The sequence below is a fragment of the Caretta caretta genome, chromosome 7, assembly GCF_965140235.1.
Source record: "Caretta caretta isolate rCarCar2 chromosome 7, rCarCar1.hap1, whole genome shotgun sequence".
Classification (NCBI taxonomy): domain Eukaryota; kingdom Metazoa; phylum Chordata; order Testudines; family Cheloniidae; genus Caretta; species Caretta caretta.
The window spans coordinates 89,422,934-89,440,288 of record NC_134212.1 but is presented as its reverse complement, the minus strand read 5'-3'; positions in this window follow the sequence as shown (position 1 = coordinate 89,440,288).

Here is a 17,355-nt window from a genome sequence, read left to right as displayed (position 1 = left end):
GAAGTTAGATAATAGTAAAAAGAAAAGGTGCCACAAGTACTCCTTTTCTTTTTGTGAATACAGACTAACATGGCTGCTACTCTGAAACCTTAGATAAGAGTGTTTATCGACTAAATCTGTTGAGCTAGGAATACTATAGGAAATTGAAGGGTTTGGAAGTCTGTCTCCATATATAGCAATACCACTGTTATTTTCAAGGATCACAGAGGTTCATTATTAAGAGCAATTACAGAACTTTTCTTTCCGCCTTGCTTAAAATAGAAGGAGGGGAGGAAAACTGACATTTGAGAGGTCCCTTTTGTTTTGAACCCAACTTGCATAGCTAATTACAGAAAAAAAAGTTATCCTTTGGTATCACTTCTTCCTAAATAGTAGACATAATTTCACCATTTGTTCTATGCAACAGTAAGATTTGAGCTGGGAAGACACAGTTTAAAGGAGTCTCATTTGCTCAGCCGTACAAGTAAGTAATTGCAGAAAGAAAAAATCTTTGATCTCAGTGAGGTGCTAATTTGTAAGATTTTGGGGTTGTTAGGAACTTAGGAAGCAAAGATCAGTACATAAACAATGGCACTTATCTGGCAGGCTATTACTGACACATTACTATCTCGACACTTATTCATTTACACAAGTGTTTGAAGACAAGACTATGTGTCAATAAAGGAATTAGACCAGACACCTTGAGTCAATCAGGTTTATCTCAGTTTGCTGACAGGAACAGTAGGTGACAATAAGTAACAGAAAACACTTCAAAGATTCACAGCCCTAGGTTTTCCACTGAGGACAAACAACATTTACTGCTCTGGTAGCAACAAACAATGAGTAGCAAGACTGCAGCTGGAAGATGAAAGGCTAGTCCACTTAGCAAACACAAAGCTTTCACATCCACTATTTTTAACTGGATTTAATTTGTTGTTTTTTTTTAATGATTTGTAACTTTCATCTTGGACATTTTAAAAGGAACAATATTTTAGAAGGCAATAGAAAGAAATGTGTGGATTTAAAACTACAAAAAGTTTGACGCTTTGTTACCTGCTGTTTATACAAACACAGCGTTGGGTAGGAGATAAAGGATCGAGGATTGTGTTACAGAGAAAAAAATATCTACTGTTATAGTTTGGGCTTCCACAGGCAAACTTTCCCTCTAATCTGTCTCCCCCTCCCTCATATAAACTTTATATTGTCGTGTAGTGGTAACGTATATTAAATTCACTTTGAAAACAGTGCACGTTTGCTGAAGTCTAAAATCTTACATAGTAAAATGTCTAGGCTAGATTAGGCAGTGGAGTGCTAATGAAGGGATAGGTTCTGCCATCCTCACTCTTGTGGAGGTATTAGTCAATATGAGTAAGGCTCTAGTCCAGGAGCTAAGGTACTCTGCGTAAGTAAAAGTGGTCCAATCTATCCCCAACTGAGCACTTTATTCTTTAACTAACATGCATTGAGGCTTGCCGAGTACAATATTTTGATGTAGATTAATATAGGTTGTAGACAAAGTAAGGCTGATGCATGGCCTGGCTAATTTATTACTCGAACGTATGACAGAGACATTTTGGAAAGGCTTTTAGTTTTCAAAGAAGGGAACAAATACAAAGACTAGATCAGAATACACATTGGACATCGAAGGGATTTGAACTGGTTTCTCACTGATTAAATCCAGAATATCTGAAAACTTCTCATTAGCTTTCAATATTGTGAATTTTAAAACACAGAAATGATAATTGTACTTTTAAGAGACCCCCCCAGTCCCTGAATTAGGATTTTTTTGTACAATACCTTGCATTTCCAGTTAATCCTTGATATTTACTTAGTCTGTAGAAGAGCAATTAATGGTTTCTCAAACTTTTAAATTGAGCTGTTTAAAAAAATAAATTAAAATTCATACTTCACCCACTTCTATTTGTTATAGTACCTTATCCTGATTTAAGAGGTAAGCACAGAGAGTGCCATCCACGGAGTGCCTTTATTTCCCCCCTCCCCCCTCCCACTGTCATAGTGTCAAATGATTTCAATAGGCACTGATGATGCCAATGTCTGTAATTTCTACCTCTGAATAATACTTCTTGGAGCCTGAGTGTTCTCCTTATAACATAACTATAAAGAGCTTCGTCATTAGAGAAAGAGGTGACCTGACAATCTTTCCAATGTGAGAAATAAAGTGCAAGTAGGTATGAATAATTAATACTCTTGTAAAGTCACTGGAAACATTTGCAAATAAAAGCAAGCCTTTTAAAATTCTGGCCCAGCATTTGATTTCCTAATGGTAAGTTACGTGTGGTTTGGGATAAGCACAGAGGGAGGGGTGGGTATACGGTTCAGGAGTTATACATTGTTTTCATTCCAACCCATGTGGAATGTTCTCAGAAGCTCATATGGCCTGAGCGTGTAACTCCTGAGAAGAACTTCCCTTTGCAATGGAACCTCACGTTTCGGCAGCGTGGCAGGGGCAGAGGTCAATGCCTGCAGGGAAGCCCTGTCAGTGCTGCTCTACCAGAGCCTGACAGGACTCAGGGAAAGTTGGGAGCCACAGAGGTAGCGCAGAGGCAAATTCATGCAGCTAGGATGTCAGACCCCACTTCTTCAGTGGGCAATCACCACCCCTCAAAATATATGTCAAAGAAAACTCCAGAAAGAAAACGGTACTGAGTTTTCTTCTTTCCCTTGGAAAGGGGTGAGCAGCACTCACTTCCTGCCCTTGGTACTGGTTTTATGCAGTCTGTTGCAACTCCTGAGAAGAAACTGCAGTAGAACCTCACCTTCAGGAGCATCCCAGGGTCAATGCCTGCTGGGATTCCCCCCTCTCCCCCCCACCCCCCCGCGAACAGGGGAGTTCCCTGACAATAAATTCAAGGAGCTGGCCCATTGTAATTTGGAAGTCATAAATCAAATGCCTAGTTCTCTTCCACTCCTGGCAGAAAAAAAAACAGTGATGTAAGAGACCCAAATAAATAAATAAATAAAAAGTGAAGTACTTGTGGTTCTTGAGCTTTTGCTGCCTTTAATTTATGGCCATTCACTAACCACCAGTTGTGGGCCTGCAGGGAGCAGCCCCCTTCACAGAAGCTATTCTCTGCCACCACAAAAATGTTAGAGAATCAGGACGTAATGGAATTTACAACATTCGTTGAGAATTTGAGCATATCCTGGTAGGACTCTAAGCAAGAGTCAGCTTTTGAAAATAATATATTGGGCACTTGACAAATATAATTGTTTTGTTATGCAGAGTCTGGGAGGCAATGAATAGTCTGGAGAAAGAATTACACAATAATTATTTGTTATCCAAAGCAGATCTGGAGTGGGGAGAATGACAGTGATGGTGGTTGTTGTTTAAACAACTCATAAATCACTACACTCCAAGATCTGGAAGTCCCATGACGCTCCCTTATTTAGTAAGTGAGACTGGACAGAGCTGAAATATTTCATTTTTATTTTTTGCTTTTATGGAGAATAATCTGAGACAAAACTAGGAATGGGATGGGCCAGTGGATCTGTGAGCTGTCTGGGTGCACTTCTCATTTGTCCTCACAGAGAGTGCAAGTGCTAAGAGAGAGGAAAAATAATTTCTGGTGAACACTCTGCATCACATATTCAATATTCCTCTAATTTGCATGCTTTCCAAATCCTCGCCTTTGCCATCATAGGATTGAGAAGCAGTGTTGGCTTTCCTTTACTGCGGTCAAAGGGCTGAAATATTTATGAATCTTTCATTATGTACCATAACAGGAAAAACAGGCAAGAGCAGGTTCTGTTTGCTGGAATCCCTCGTTTGAGAGCTTAAGTGGGATTTAACTGACGCACAGGCCATGTTCTGGCCCTCTGCACAGGAGTGCTTTTCAGCACTTACTATCTGGAACTTTTGATCTATTTCATCTTTCCAAGCCTATTTAGTGTATATATTTGGTATCCATTTCCATTTTTGTATATTTTTGCACTCACCCTTACTTTTTAGTGGGCTTTAAAAAAATAGTTTTTACTGTACCTAAACCCTTTAAACCCAGAAATTGCCAATATACACTACTTGGGCAATGCAATGTGACAGAGATTGTGCATTTTCTCCAGTTCTTGTGTGCTCGATCTGAATGACAAGCATTAACACAGTTAGGTGATAGACAGACAGTGAGGTTGTAGGTTTCAGAGTAACAGCCGTGTTAGTCTGTATTCGCAAAAAGAAAAGGAGTACTTGTGGCACCTTAGAGACTAACCAGTTTTTTTGAGCATAAGCTTTCGTGAGCTACAGCTCACTTCATCGGATGAAGTGAGGTTGTAGTGGCACCTAGCTGTTGCCTGAAAAGCAGTTCTGTTTTTTCCCTAATTTGTTCTTGATTAATATCTGAAGATTCCAGTTCTTTCAGGTTCTCTTTGAAATCCACTCAAAAGCCAGATGGCAAATAATGAGAACCCAAATTGAATAATTATATATTTTTTTTTTTAGAAAATCCTGATTTTAAACGAATCTCATGATATCGGGGGCCTGACTCAACTTTTGAACACTTGGGGTTGGCAATACTCTTAAAATCTAAGGCCCTAATCCTACAAATACTTTGCACACATGCTTAATTTTAATCAAGGAACATTCCCATTGATATCCCATAAAAATTAAGCCTATGAATAGTTGCAGGTTTGGGACCTAGGAAAGGCTATTCCTCAGTGCATTCATAATTGTTTAATTTCTTGTGAATTAAAAGTGAATAGTTTTTTTTTCCCTTTTTTAAGATAAACCATAAAGGTGCTAAAGGTGGTAGAATTTAGAGTTGACACTACAATTTGAAACAACATTAGTTCTGGTAGGAGTAGTCATATCTGACTGAGTTGGAAAATCATAAAATTCCTAGATGATTTATTGTTTCTGGTGAAGTGCAAATGCTTTAAAGGTAATGTAATAAGTCTCAAGATGCCAAGCCTCCATCCCCAGCTCACCTTTTCTACTGACAGCACCTGTTTTCCAACTTTCCTTTTGTAACATTTTGCACTTTCCTGTGCATACATCTGTTCTGAGATTGCTGTTTAAATCACATTATTACAGCCTGATTATAGAACTCATATGTTCATGAGCATGTGCTCAGGTGAGCATTTGCTCCATTGACTTTAAATCAGACTATGCATCTGATTAAGTGGCCACAAGTGCATGTAAGGGTTTTAGGGTTGAGCCACTTCTTTTTTTTAAAAAAAGGTGGGTTATAGATATGATCTATATCACATTGTTTTCTGCATTATATTGGTGGATAAGTTAGTCACCTTCTACAGAATTGTGCTTCATTTTAATGTGTAACTGTGTCAAGAGAAATATACACTTAAGGTTTAATCTTGTTCCCATTGATATTAGCAGAAGCAGGATTGGGTCTTTAACAAGTTCTACATGAGTGCCCCTTTTCACATTGATTACCCATTGATTTCACCATAAAAAAGGCCTGGTTGTGTATTCTGGATACAAGTAAACCATGTGTATATCACATAAAATTGAGCTCCTTACTGTAACTTTTGATATTACAATTTAAAGTTATAGACCCGTAATTGTAATTCATAACAAAAATGTTGAACTATTGTTCTATTGGAACAGAAATCTTGTTAAAGAGAAAAGGATCTTAAACCCAAATAGTGGATTGAGCAGAAATTCAAACACTAAAGCACAACAGATCATGATCTGTAAAATAAAACCAAGTATCAGAAAGGTAGCCTCTGTATCCACAAAAACAACGAGGCGTCCGGTGGCAGTTTAATAAATAAAACCAGTTTTTTGTAGTGACATGAAAGTATTTCATTCTGTACAGCACAGGATACCGGTATATATTTTTCATAACGCCCCTTCCTCCCTTAGCTTTCCCCTGAAATACGTGGCAAAATCCTTTCCTGACTGTGGCAGTGACTCAGAGAAGAGAAAATGCTAATCATGTAAACAAGAATGGTGCATGATGCTCCCTACTAGTGCTTGTTGCTATCAGTGAACACTAAGGCCAACTGGAAATAATGAGTATGATTCTGAGCTCACACCAGTTTTATGTTGGTTTGGTTCCAATGACTTCAGTAGAGTTATTCTAGATTCACACTAGTGTAAATGAAGTCAGAACAGATTAAAAGACCCATGTCCCCAGGGGGATGTAATGATTGGATCAATACCTTAGCCATCTCTCATTCTTATCAGCCTGTTAAGTGATGCAGAGAAATCCTGGCCTGCTAGTCACGGGTAGTAAGATATTCTCTGTGCTTTTCTTCCTGTCTTATGCAGAAGCCAAGAACAGGACAGAACTTAGTCCATAGTATCAGCTTCCCTTGAATCTGTAGCATCTGCTTTTGTACCATGTAGTTTTCCTACCAGAAAGTTATCACACAGATGCAGAACATTTATGCAAAGGGAAAGTTCTGCATATTATTTAAAGCTACCCTATAACAAGACCATTCACTCTGTACAGCACTATTGTACTCTGGGCATTTAAGGCCTAACTGGAGTTATAATTTTCTATGTGATCTCAATGCAATATATAGCATGTACCAAACTATTAAACTGAGGTGCAGGTTGAGAATACATATCAGTAATTTAGGAGTTTTAACCCTTACAAAAATGCACTTATTAAAAAGCCAAGACTTTCAAAGTTTGTTACACTAACAAGGAACTCGAAAATTTGAAAATGTTGGGTTCAGCCAACCAATCCCTCCTTCTTCATGGGTGGAGTATCAAAAAAGGGACAACACAGAGCTTTAGTTTATTATATATGTACAAGTCTCTGCTACTGATTGCAATGCTTGGTCACCACACTAGATTTTGTTCTTTTCATGTAAATGCTATGTTTTCATGTTGTGAACTTAGGTGGTTTTTAAAAGTTCAAAGTTAAATTCCTGTATCCCACCTCAGATAAGTACTCCAGTCGCCTAAAGATGAATTAGTGCCTCATGCAATGAGTGCCCTATCAGCCCCATAAGTAACCAGAGCCACATTGGTACCTCAAGTGCCTGGGTAAATGCACTGGTGCATGGAGTACCTTAGTAGGCTCATCAGCCCAACCAGTGCTGGGAAAGTCCCGCAGTGCCTTATGAGGCTCATCATGTCCATTGCCTTGCGAGGTCCACAAGAGGAGAGCCCTGCACCTATCTGCCTTCTTGTGTGTGATAGCAAGTGGAGCACTGTAGCTGAGCCAATGGTTGAACAAACTTTGTAAAACCCATTAGGCGTGGGGGAATGGGTCTCTGGGGGTTCTGGGGGGTGCTGGGCTGTGAGAGGGCAGGGAAGATGTGTGTGTTGGGGCACTAGAGAGTGGGGGTTCTGTGTGGGCTGCAGGGCAGTTGTGGTGGGACTGTGCAGGATGCTGTGCATTTGTGGAGGGGGTCTGGTGGGGGGCGCTGGGCATAGCGGTCCGGGGTGGGGGGAGGGGCTCTGGCCATAGGGAGTCAGGAGTGGGGGTGGTGTTCGTGTTGGGTAGGGGGGGCTGTGTGGCGTGGGATGGGTCCGTCCCTGAGGGGAAGGAGCATGCTGACAGCAGAGGGCCAGGCAGACCACTGCATCTGGCAACAGCCGGTTTGTAAATAGTGCTCTTGCACTGGGCTGGATGGAGTGGGGCCACCCCTGCCATGCCATGCCATGCCATGCCCCATTGCCCCTGGCTGGCCGCTCACTCTGGGAACTGACCTCCTCACGCCATGCTCCATTGACTTCATGGGGACCCACAGATATGTTTTGTGCCGGGCCCACAAAAGGTTAATCCGACCCTGCCCATTAGCATCTTACTGAACTTGGTTCATCAGAGCCCCTTGGTTCATCAGAGCCCCTGGATGTCTTACAAAAGAGGTCATAGCTCAGTGCATGAATCTGAAGTTCCTAATTCAGTATTAAGTAACTTAAAATGTGAGTAACATTGCAGAAATTTTGTTCTGTGAAGCACATCTGTACTAGCTGAATCAAATAACTTTAATTGTTCCCGACTTCCTATTCTCAAGCTACGATTTGGCATAAAACATCAGAAAAATATTTTGTGATGTACACTTCTTTTTTTACCTGACTTATTTTACAGACAAGCAGTTTGCCTGATTTGCTTCAGTTTTTGTAAAAAACAAAAACAAACAAACCTCTGTCTTCATCAACAACCAACCTAATAAATCAGTTATATAAAGAGGTCTTGAGGTTAGTCTCTGCAAGGAAAAGGGGGGTAGACATACTTTTTATTCTAAGCAAAAGCCTGGGTCTTTGTTAGTCATTTCGTGGCCTATTTTAGGCCCATTAAAGCCGATGGGACATTTTACATTAATATTTAAAACATTAACTTTTAAAATTAGAATTTAATCAACTTGACGTTAGTTCTGAGCACTAGATTTCAACTAGATGAGCCCAGTAAGCAATTTTATATCTCCAGCCATCTCCGCACCTACACAGAGAGAGGGAAAATGCTAGAAGGTGTTGGACTCTGATGAAGACCAGGGGTGAAATCCTGATACAATGAAGTCAATGGCACAATATATATCGGGTTTTCACATCTGTAATTAGTATCACATAATTTATAAACCCCAGTCCAATTTACTTCAAATCTGATAGGAAAATACTAACTTGGACACAGACGACGTGAAGCCCATACTTGATTTCTTATTAGATATTAGAGATTAGATATTAGAGTGAGACCAACAATGGCTTTATAACAGAAAATTAATCACATCCTTAGAGAGAGGCTACTGTTTCTCCATACCCACCTGGGCAATACTGTACATGAAGGGCATTCATTTATTGCATCCTAACATAAAAAGATTAAATTAAAATATCATGCAACAGAGCAACATTTGTAAGCCTTGATACTGCCCTCCCCCCCGTCCATCCCACATGAGGCCAGAGACCACTCTAGACAGTCTGCCCTCCTAGGCAAAACTTCAGTGTGCTGCCCCCCAACTAACTCCTAGGACAGAGGTTGTCAGCCAGGAATGCATCCTTCTGGGGTGGAACAATTGAGCCTTCTGATAGTTCTGTGGTTTGGTAGAAGTCGGGAAGCCAAGCACCAGGTCACAGCATGACTAACTGGTTTGGCCATGCCACCCCCTCCGGCATGCTGTGGGGCAAGTGGGCCAATTTTGAGTGAGTGGTGTTGTGACCTGGTGTGCAGGGTCACGGTGTCACTAAAGTTTAGATTGGCTGCTTCTGCCGCCCAAGGCAGCTGCCTAGTTTGCCTATAGCTGGAGCAGCCCCTATATGCCTCACATTTATTCAGCATAAAGGCAGTGGAAGAATGCCATCTTAACCCAGTTTGGGGGGATTCTCCTAGGATATGGAATTTCCAGGTGGTACGGGGCTGTGTCTATATAATTGCTATGTCATCCCTAGCATAAGGGGTACAATGGGAGAGGCTTGCAAAGTGGGCAGGATAAAGTTCCTCTGGCAATTCCTGCCTGCAGAACAGTCCTTTGTGGGGTTGTTGCAGCCAGGTGTAATTTAGAGCAGCCTCAAATTCTGCTCATTACAGATTTGGATCTAGCCCTTGAATTGCTGCATGGAAAAGTTAAATTGTTAATATTTTCCTATATTTATATTATGATACAAGTATAAAACTTCACATCTATTCCTAACAAATACAAAAGTAAACAATTCCACTGTTCTAATTTTTTCACCCCACCATAAATCTAGGTAATGAATACAATGAATTATGAACTCCTACAATGTTTGAAATAATCTCAGTAACTATACCAAGCATAACATCAAAGACCCTTCCCTGTATTTGGATATTTCTTGGCACAGAGGCATACAAATCCCAACAACATTCTTCTTTTTAAGTTTTGGGCAATCAAGATAATTGTACTGTAGCTGTCAAATACTCCTAAGCATGATACTGCCTTTGAATTGAGAAGCTAGCCAAAAATGTAGAGTCTAGTTGGTTGTTCCAGTTAGAAGGAGAAATTGGCACTGTCAGGTATTTCTTTGATGCAGTTTTGTTTATTGACAAAGAATGTATAAAGTAATATATCCCTGAACACAGACGGAATCAAATAAATAGCAGGAAACAGCTTCTTTTGCTTATAGCACCAAGAACTCTTTTCAGCTGGCACCCCTCACCCAAACACTTTTTCCAGGGTTAGCCACCATACTTTCAGCTGCTCCTTCATGCTCTCTCTCACCATTTCCTCCACTTTGTCTATTCCATTGTCCGCGCCCCCCACCCTCCACATCCAAAAACAAGACTCAGCAAAAGTTCACATACTCCTTTTGTCTTAGGTTGGGGGGCTTAACCTTCCAGTTGTGTTAACTGAAGTGTGAATTCATAGCTGTCAATCTCAATGAGATTTTAACTAAACCCATCACAAGGTTTCACCCAGCTCATACCAGCATCAAATGGACTAGATATTAACCATCTGTTAAGATTAATAAGTACTCAAAATGTATTGCTTCAACTTTAAGAAGATGGGACTAGTAGGTGGCAAGGAATTTTATTTCTATGTCAAGTAAAGAGATATATTAGGATCCGCTTAAATTTGTCTTGGAATAATGCATGCATGCCAACAAATCAGATTCAACACCTCTTTCCTAGTTGGGGGGCAGGTTCTCCAGTGGGGCCCTGGAGCCTCTCCTCTCCCCCGTCTTCAATCAGTGTGGGTCATTTTCACCTCCTCCTCTTGTGGGGAGCCTAATAGCGTTCTCCACCCCAGCGGGGAATCCATTCCTCAGACTTATTCCCTCCACTTGCCTCCTAGGGCGGCTAATGCTGCTCTCTCTGCTCGCTGAGCCTTACACATGCAGGCCTTGTATTGCTGTTGCACTAGTGCTGGCATAGCTGCTTGAGTTCCCGTGGTATCGCTGCGGCCGGCTGCTCACTCTTGCCACTGTCCCCAGTAGGCTGGGGAGAAAGGTTTCCCCGAGACCACAGCCTAGGCCCTCTTGCTGCAGAGGAGGCGTGAGGGGAGATTCGGAGAGTAAAATGGGTCATTCAGGTGTCATTTTCAGGCTCCAAATTTCTGCAATGGACCACTGAAACTCAGAACTGTCCTGGGAAAGTGGGGCATCAAGTCACTTACAGTATGGGTCAAACAAATTGATTTTCTGTTCCCCAATACAAAACAAAAACAAAAAAACCCCACAAAAAACCCACCACTCGACACCTAAAATCAACCCCCTCCCTCGCAGGTTTGAGAACAAAGGATTAATGTAATCACACAATCACAACTATCGTCATGAAATTTCTACTTACATTTTGCAAACTGGCTAGTTTAGATAAGCTTTGGATTAAGGTATACATTTTGGGATGCTTATCCAAACAAAAAGCAGGCTCCAAATCTTGTTTTGGGATGGTGGAGGTTGTACATTGTTTCTAATATTTTTTAAAATATATTTGTAATGATACAATGGATTTTTTTTATCATAAACGGATTTGAAGATTGGAGAGCAACTTCCTTTACCCTCGCTATTTATGATTAATTCAATTATGTATTTATATTTCGGTAGTGCCCAAAGTGTGCTGGGTACTTTGCAAACAGAGAAAAACCATAGTCCCCAAACAGCATAGAAAATAGCTGTTTAACACTAGAAAAAATGTACCCGTCCTAGTCATTTCTTATTTATAAATGGAAAATAAAGTTAAAGGAACTTTTATCAAAGCCAACAGTTTAACTTTTTTACAAACCACAATGACTTGGGGCTAACTTTAGGGATTTTTATAGTTGATATTGCTCATGTGTATCTAATATGGCAATTCCATTTTTCCTATATCACCATGTGTGAACAAGAACATTAGGGTTTCATAATGTCAAAATCTTTTTCTTCATTTATTGCACACTTGCTGAGTCAGAGGTAAATGCATGTTTCCTGTATCTTAAGTAGACTGTGTAATACACAACTTGTCTTTTGTCAAGTGAATTGCTGTCAAGATAAAGGAGCCAGCTTCCATGCTGCACGAGAAAACTATGGAATTTGGACATAAAAATTATTCAGATGCCAAAATCACTTGGATTTAAAACAACCTGATATGAACCAAGTTTCTGGAGGTAAAAGAGAATGAATTTTAAAAGCCACATGGCAGTTTATTTGCCTAATAGAGCTACATTTAGCTCTTTACTTATTCTGTACCTCCGACAAGCCTCTGAGGCTTGGCTGATGATGCAAGATTTGACCCAGTGAGAGATTGCTTGGTTGATAGTGACTGGAATAAAAGGGGAAAATGGTAAGCCAGAAGAAAAAGACCTTTCCCCATTACACACACATTTCAGATCACATTTTTAGTCCTTGCCTTTGATATATGTCCTGGTCAGGTTTATGTGGGCTAAGGGAGAATCCAGTTTGCTCCAATCTTGCAAAGGATGAGGTGCATGTTTAACTTTACGCACGGTGACTTGTTCCATGGAAGTCAATGGAGCTACTCACAGGGCGTAAGGTTAAGCACATGCACAAATCATTCCAGGATTGGAGGCTGACATTGTTTGGGGCGTCTGTAGTACCAAAAGAACAGAAGGGAAAGAGATTATGAGCCTAATTTTTAATCTCATTCGCTCTTGTTTCACACTCGTATAATGCCACTGACTTCAACAGTGCTACTCCTGATTTGAAATGGAGTAAGTGTGATCAAAATCACGCCCTACAGTATATGCTTGAAATGTCTGGATGTACAGTAAAACAAAATATAATATTGGCTGGATATTTTCTGTCCCTCCTGTTTTCTCTTAGTTTTCTTCACTACAGACAAGGTAAATGCTTAGCCCTCAGCCCAGGCAAGTTTAGCATAAGTGGTAGAACTAATGTAAACAGAGAATTACATTATTACAGCTGCATGTGGTGTTATAATTCTATAAGAATGTAGCTCAGCCACGGGTGCATCATATGCGCCACAGTGTCGCCAAATTTGCAGATGTTCAGTCTTACTTATATTAAGCATGACAATGCCCAGCAGGATCTATTTTGTCTGATTATACTCAAATGGAGAAGAGTATTAAAAGGCAGGATAATTAAAAATATATGCCTAAACAAAGGATGTGCCTACAATTTCTTTTTTAGTGCTTTGAAATAGTTCAAATTTCTCGGCTGGCTCATATGTATAGGGAACCAAAAGGATGTCTTAAATTCAGACATATGTCTTCATTCTGTTTAATGTGCCAGAACAAAAACATAGCCCGAGACCACCATGAATTGATTTTTAAGTGATGGCTCAACAGAGTGCTCCTAATTCCACTGAGCTGTGTGCCATCACAGATGTTGCAAATGCATGCTAACCTTTGTATAGGAAACCACGATATTCTATTGGTACATTATCTGGTGGGAATAATTCAGATATGTTTTCCCTGAATAAATCCCTTAGAGTCTGGGCTGGGATTATTTCCTCGCTATTCTCATTTACCTTTTGGAACTGAAATATCAGAGGAATTCAGATCAAGCAGTGTGGAGCAGAATATGGTCTTGACAATAGCAATTATTTCATTAAATAATCAAATAAAGTCAGGAACAGGAGCATCACTTAAAAATTTCAAAGTCTGAAAAAAATGAGAAAACACGAACCTTATTAGGATAACTAAGCTCTCAGTGGGGCAAGCAGTTGAATAAATGGAAAAGAAAATGGACACAAGGAGATTTAGTGAGCTCAGGAAAGGAAAGGAAAGGAAAGGAAAGGAAAGGAAAGGAAAGGAAAGGAAAGAAACTTTTAAAGTCAGGAATATAAAATGCTAGCTGTGAGGAGCTATAATGATCAGGAAAGAAATGAAGATTGAGTCAAACTAGAAATTAGAAAGCAGAGCATGAAACGAATTGGGAAGGGGAAATCAGTGAGGGAATTTGTTCAGCTAGTGCTATGGAAGTTCTAATACTGCTCAAGAAAATAAATTAATGCTCAAGAATGGTTTCCAGCTAACCGTGCATACCCACAAATTAGCAATAATGGAAACAGATAAGTCATAATATGGGAACAACAGGCAGCAGATTTAGTCAGGCAGCTAAGAAGCACCGGCCAGCACCAGTGCAGCTGTAAATGCTGTGAGGCTACAAAATATTGGTAAACACGTTAGACAACTAAAGAATGGGAAAGAAAAGACTGAGGAACAAAATAAGCTACAACGGGCAGGAGGATGGATGAATGAATGGTTGTTCTTCGCTGAAGTGGATTGCAAGGCATTCGGTATTGAGGATAATGAATATTCTTGGCATGGAGTGTATGAGAGAAGAAAAGATGCTATCTGAATAGGCTAGGAGTGGCAGTGGGTACACAAAGGAAAAGAAAAATCCACATTTGTAAATGGCAGGGAAAAAACAACAATAAAAATAATCAAGGAAATAAACTCCCTGGAGTGCGTGGGAGTGGGAGGCAGCTTGTTTTAAGAAAGCTTCTCCTCTAAAAATGGTTAAATATATTTCAACTAAAGCGATGAAAATATAATAGTCAGTACAGGGTACTGGAAAACATTTCAGTACAGAGTCAGATGCCTCAGGAAGAAAAGCAGCTCAATTTGTATAACTTTTTCTTCAGTTTCTCCACGTGGTTGTTACTGCAATAGAATATGTAGCTGTATACAAGACTGGAATTACATTTATGAACCTTCAAAAAAATTCCCCAGCAAATCTCATAACACAAGGATGGACTCTGTGACCTTAAGGGGCTCTGGGGCTTGGAGCCGGTCCTCATGTCTGCTGCTGAGAGAGGAGCCAGCTAGCCTTTATGTCTGCAGCTTGGAAGCAGAGCTGGCTGACATCTCCCACTGGGACAGAAGCCAGAGGGACACAGTGTCTGCTGCTAAGACAGGAGGAAACAACTTGGGGGGGAAGTCATGATCCCACTAAAATGAATCGGAATTTTGTCATTTACTTCAATGGGGCCAGAATTTCACCTCAGGTGTATGGCCCTTTCACCTGTAGACTACATATTGATGAGGAAGGGGGAGGAAAGACCCCATAAACTGAAATCTCCTGAACCCTTAAATACCACTTTTATCCAGTGCGGGAGAGAGGGGGCTCAGTCCACCCCTCAAAGGATTCTTTTGCTGGGACACTCAGAACCTACCGCTAAGAAGCTTATCCCACGTCCCAACTGATAAACCTCAGACCTTGATTTCTCTCCAATGGATAGTGTTCCTGATAATGGGAGAGAAAGTCTATAGTCCAAAACGCAAAACAGATCAATAAAAATGCAAAGATATTATTAATAGTATTACCACGGTGCCTTGGAGGCACAGTCATGGACTCCCATTGTGGTAGGCATTGTACAAAGAAAGAACAAAGACAGCCCCTGCCCCACAAAGCTAACGATGAAAATACAAATAAGTCCTTTGACTGTACATACTGCCCTTTGCCTTCAGGGAAGGTATCAGTCTCAAACTTTTTTTTAATCTTTCAGAAACATGTAATGCCACTGACATCTGAGTCAGCCAGTACCTGTGTAATATTTCAAATATTTAACATTTATATTAGAGCAGCACATAAACCTGTAACCAGGTTAGACCCCTTTGTGCTGAGAGCCATAAAAACAAATGATTAGCATGCGAGAGTATTTATTTGGATCGAAGAAAGACATATACTGTATTACCTAAGTACTTAATTTACATCCATTAAAACATACCCTTATTTTTAACATTACCTTTCCTATGCTTTCCAGAACTGCTGTAAATTATACAATTGAATGATTAAACAACAAACAGTAGCACTGGAGGCGAGTAATTATGAGATATAGGTATGACAGTTCCCAGGGCACCCAGCACTGAAAGTCATCTTGTTACCTGCTGCAACCAGCGAGAGATTGTCTTTCTTGGGTTAGCTGGGTGTCATCTCCGTACCACCACCAGTCTTACAGCCACTTACGCACTCTCCTCCGGTCTGTGCCTGCCCTAACTTTGCCTTGCAGGTTAACAATAGATGCACCCCAATCCATGAGTCCCTCTGAATTGTTCCCCTGTGAGATCCAGCCCCTGACAGCTCACAGAAATTCCAGATCCTCTGCACCCAAAGTGCAGTGTAACCCATTTTACTAGTTTTACCTGAAACCACCCCTCCTGTAAATCTGACAGCACTTGTGAGCACTTCTGATAAAACAAAAGTAGGGTTTTTTTTAGGAAAGAATAAAGGTTTAACTAAAGATGGGAGAAAGTGATGGAAGCAAATGGTTACAGCACAGAACAAAACCATAAACCGTGAACTTGGGTCTACACTTATCAGTAGTTACCTTTCCTATATTAGGTTGCCCCCACACTCTCTGAAGTTCAGTCTGTTTCAGAGCTGACAGGTTTCTCAAGGACAAGAAAGGGTCTCCCCCCCCACTCATTAAGGGGGTTCCTCAGTAAGTGAATCCAGAGTACCTTTCCCTATACTCTGTTACTGAAACAGTCTTTATTCATAGCCAAGGTGATCTCCTGTCAGCTTTAGTGTTTCTTTTACTTCCAAGGGGTATTGCTACTTTGCAATGGTCTTTGATAGTTTTCCATTGATTTTTATGGCATGTGGGAAGGGTAGACACCAGAACTTTGCCTTACCTCACCAGCTGAGAGAGGGTAACAACTCTCTCTTTCTTGAATGGATCATCAAGGAGATACATAACCCCCACAGTGACTGATTTTACTGCAGGTTCATAAAGCTTACTTTCAATTCAAATACATTATTCCTTAAATATTACATATATGTACATCTTGCAGTGGTTATGAATCTTGACAAGTTACAAGCTTTCTATAGATACCTTACATGTTACTCTTTCTGGCTATATATCCTGTAAGAGACGTTTGGTGGAGCAAATTTGTTAGGTCTTAAGTGAGAGAGGATTGCAAAGAACCAGGGCTCCTTTTCCAAAGTGTCTGTGGCATGACAGGCAAAATAAGTACATTTCAGCTGGAAGGCCAGAGAGACAGAGATACATGGAAATAGTTCCATCTTACAGGGACACCAGCTGAGCAGTTTGCACTACCAGTGACAAGATTGCGGAGGACAGAGAAAACCACTGTGAGAGTAAGCACAGAAAGTGAAGAGGAGCAACTGAAACAACAGTTTCAGCACAGAACAGGCAGAAGCAAATGCACAGATGTTGCTGAAAACAAGGAGGACAAACTTGAACCGGCACCTTAAATGAAAGGGTTGGAGTCATTTGCAGTTAATATTGTACTTTCCGTACATGTGAAAGAAAAATAAACTATTGAGAAGTCTGAAAAAGTTATTTTAGTCTTGAATATGAGGTGTCACATTAGACCAGACCTTCAATCCTTCCATTCTGATTATATTCCTCTGATAGCAGCCTCAGAGAAAGGAAACAAACAAAAATCCATATTGCAATTGTACAATAGTGGGCCAATCCTTACTGTAGTCTGCACAGGGATTTAAGGGGGTAAATTAAATTATTTAAAAGTTATGTTTCAATTCAGTTTCATCTCTTACCAGCATTCCTGTAGGTCACAACTTTATTAGGGGACATGGACTCAGATCAGGAGAACATGCAGCATCCGCTT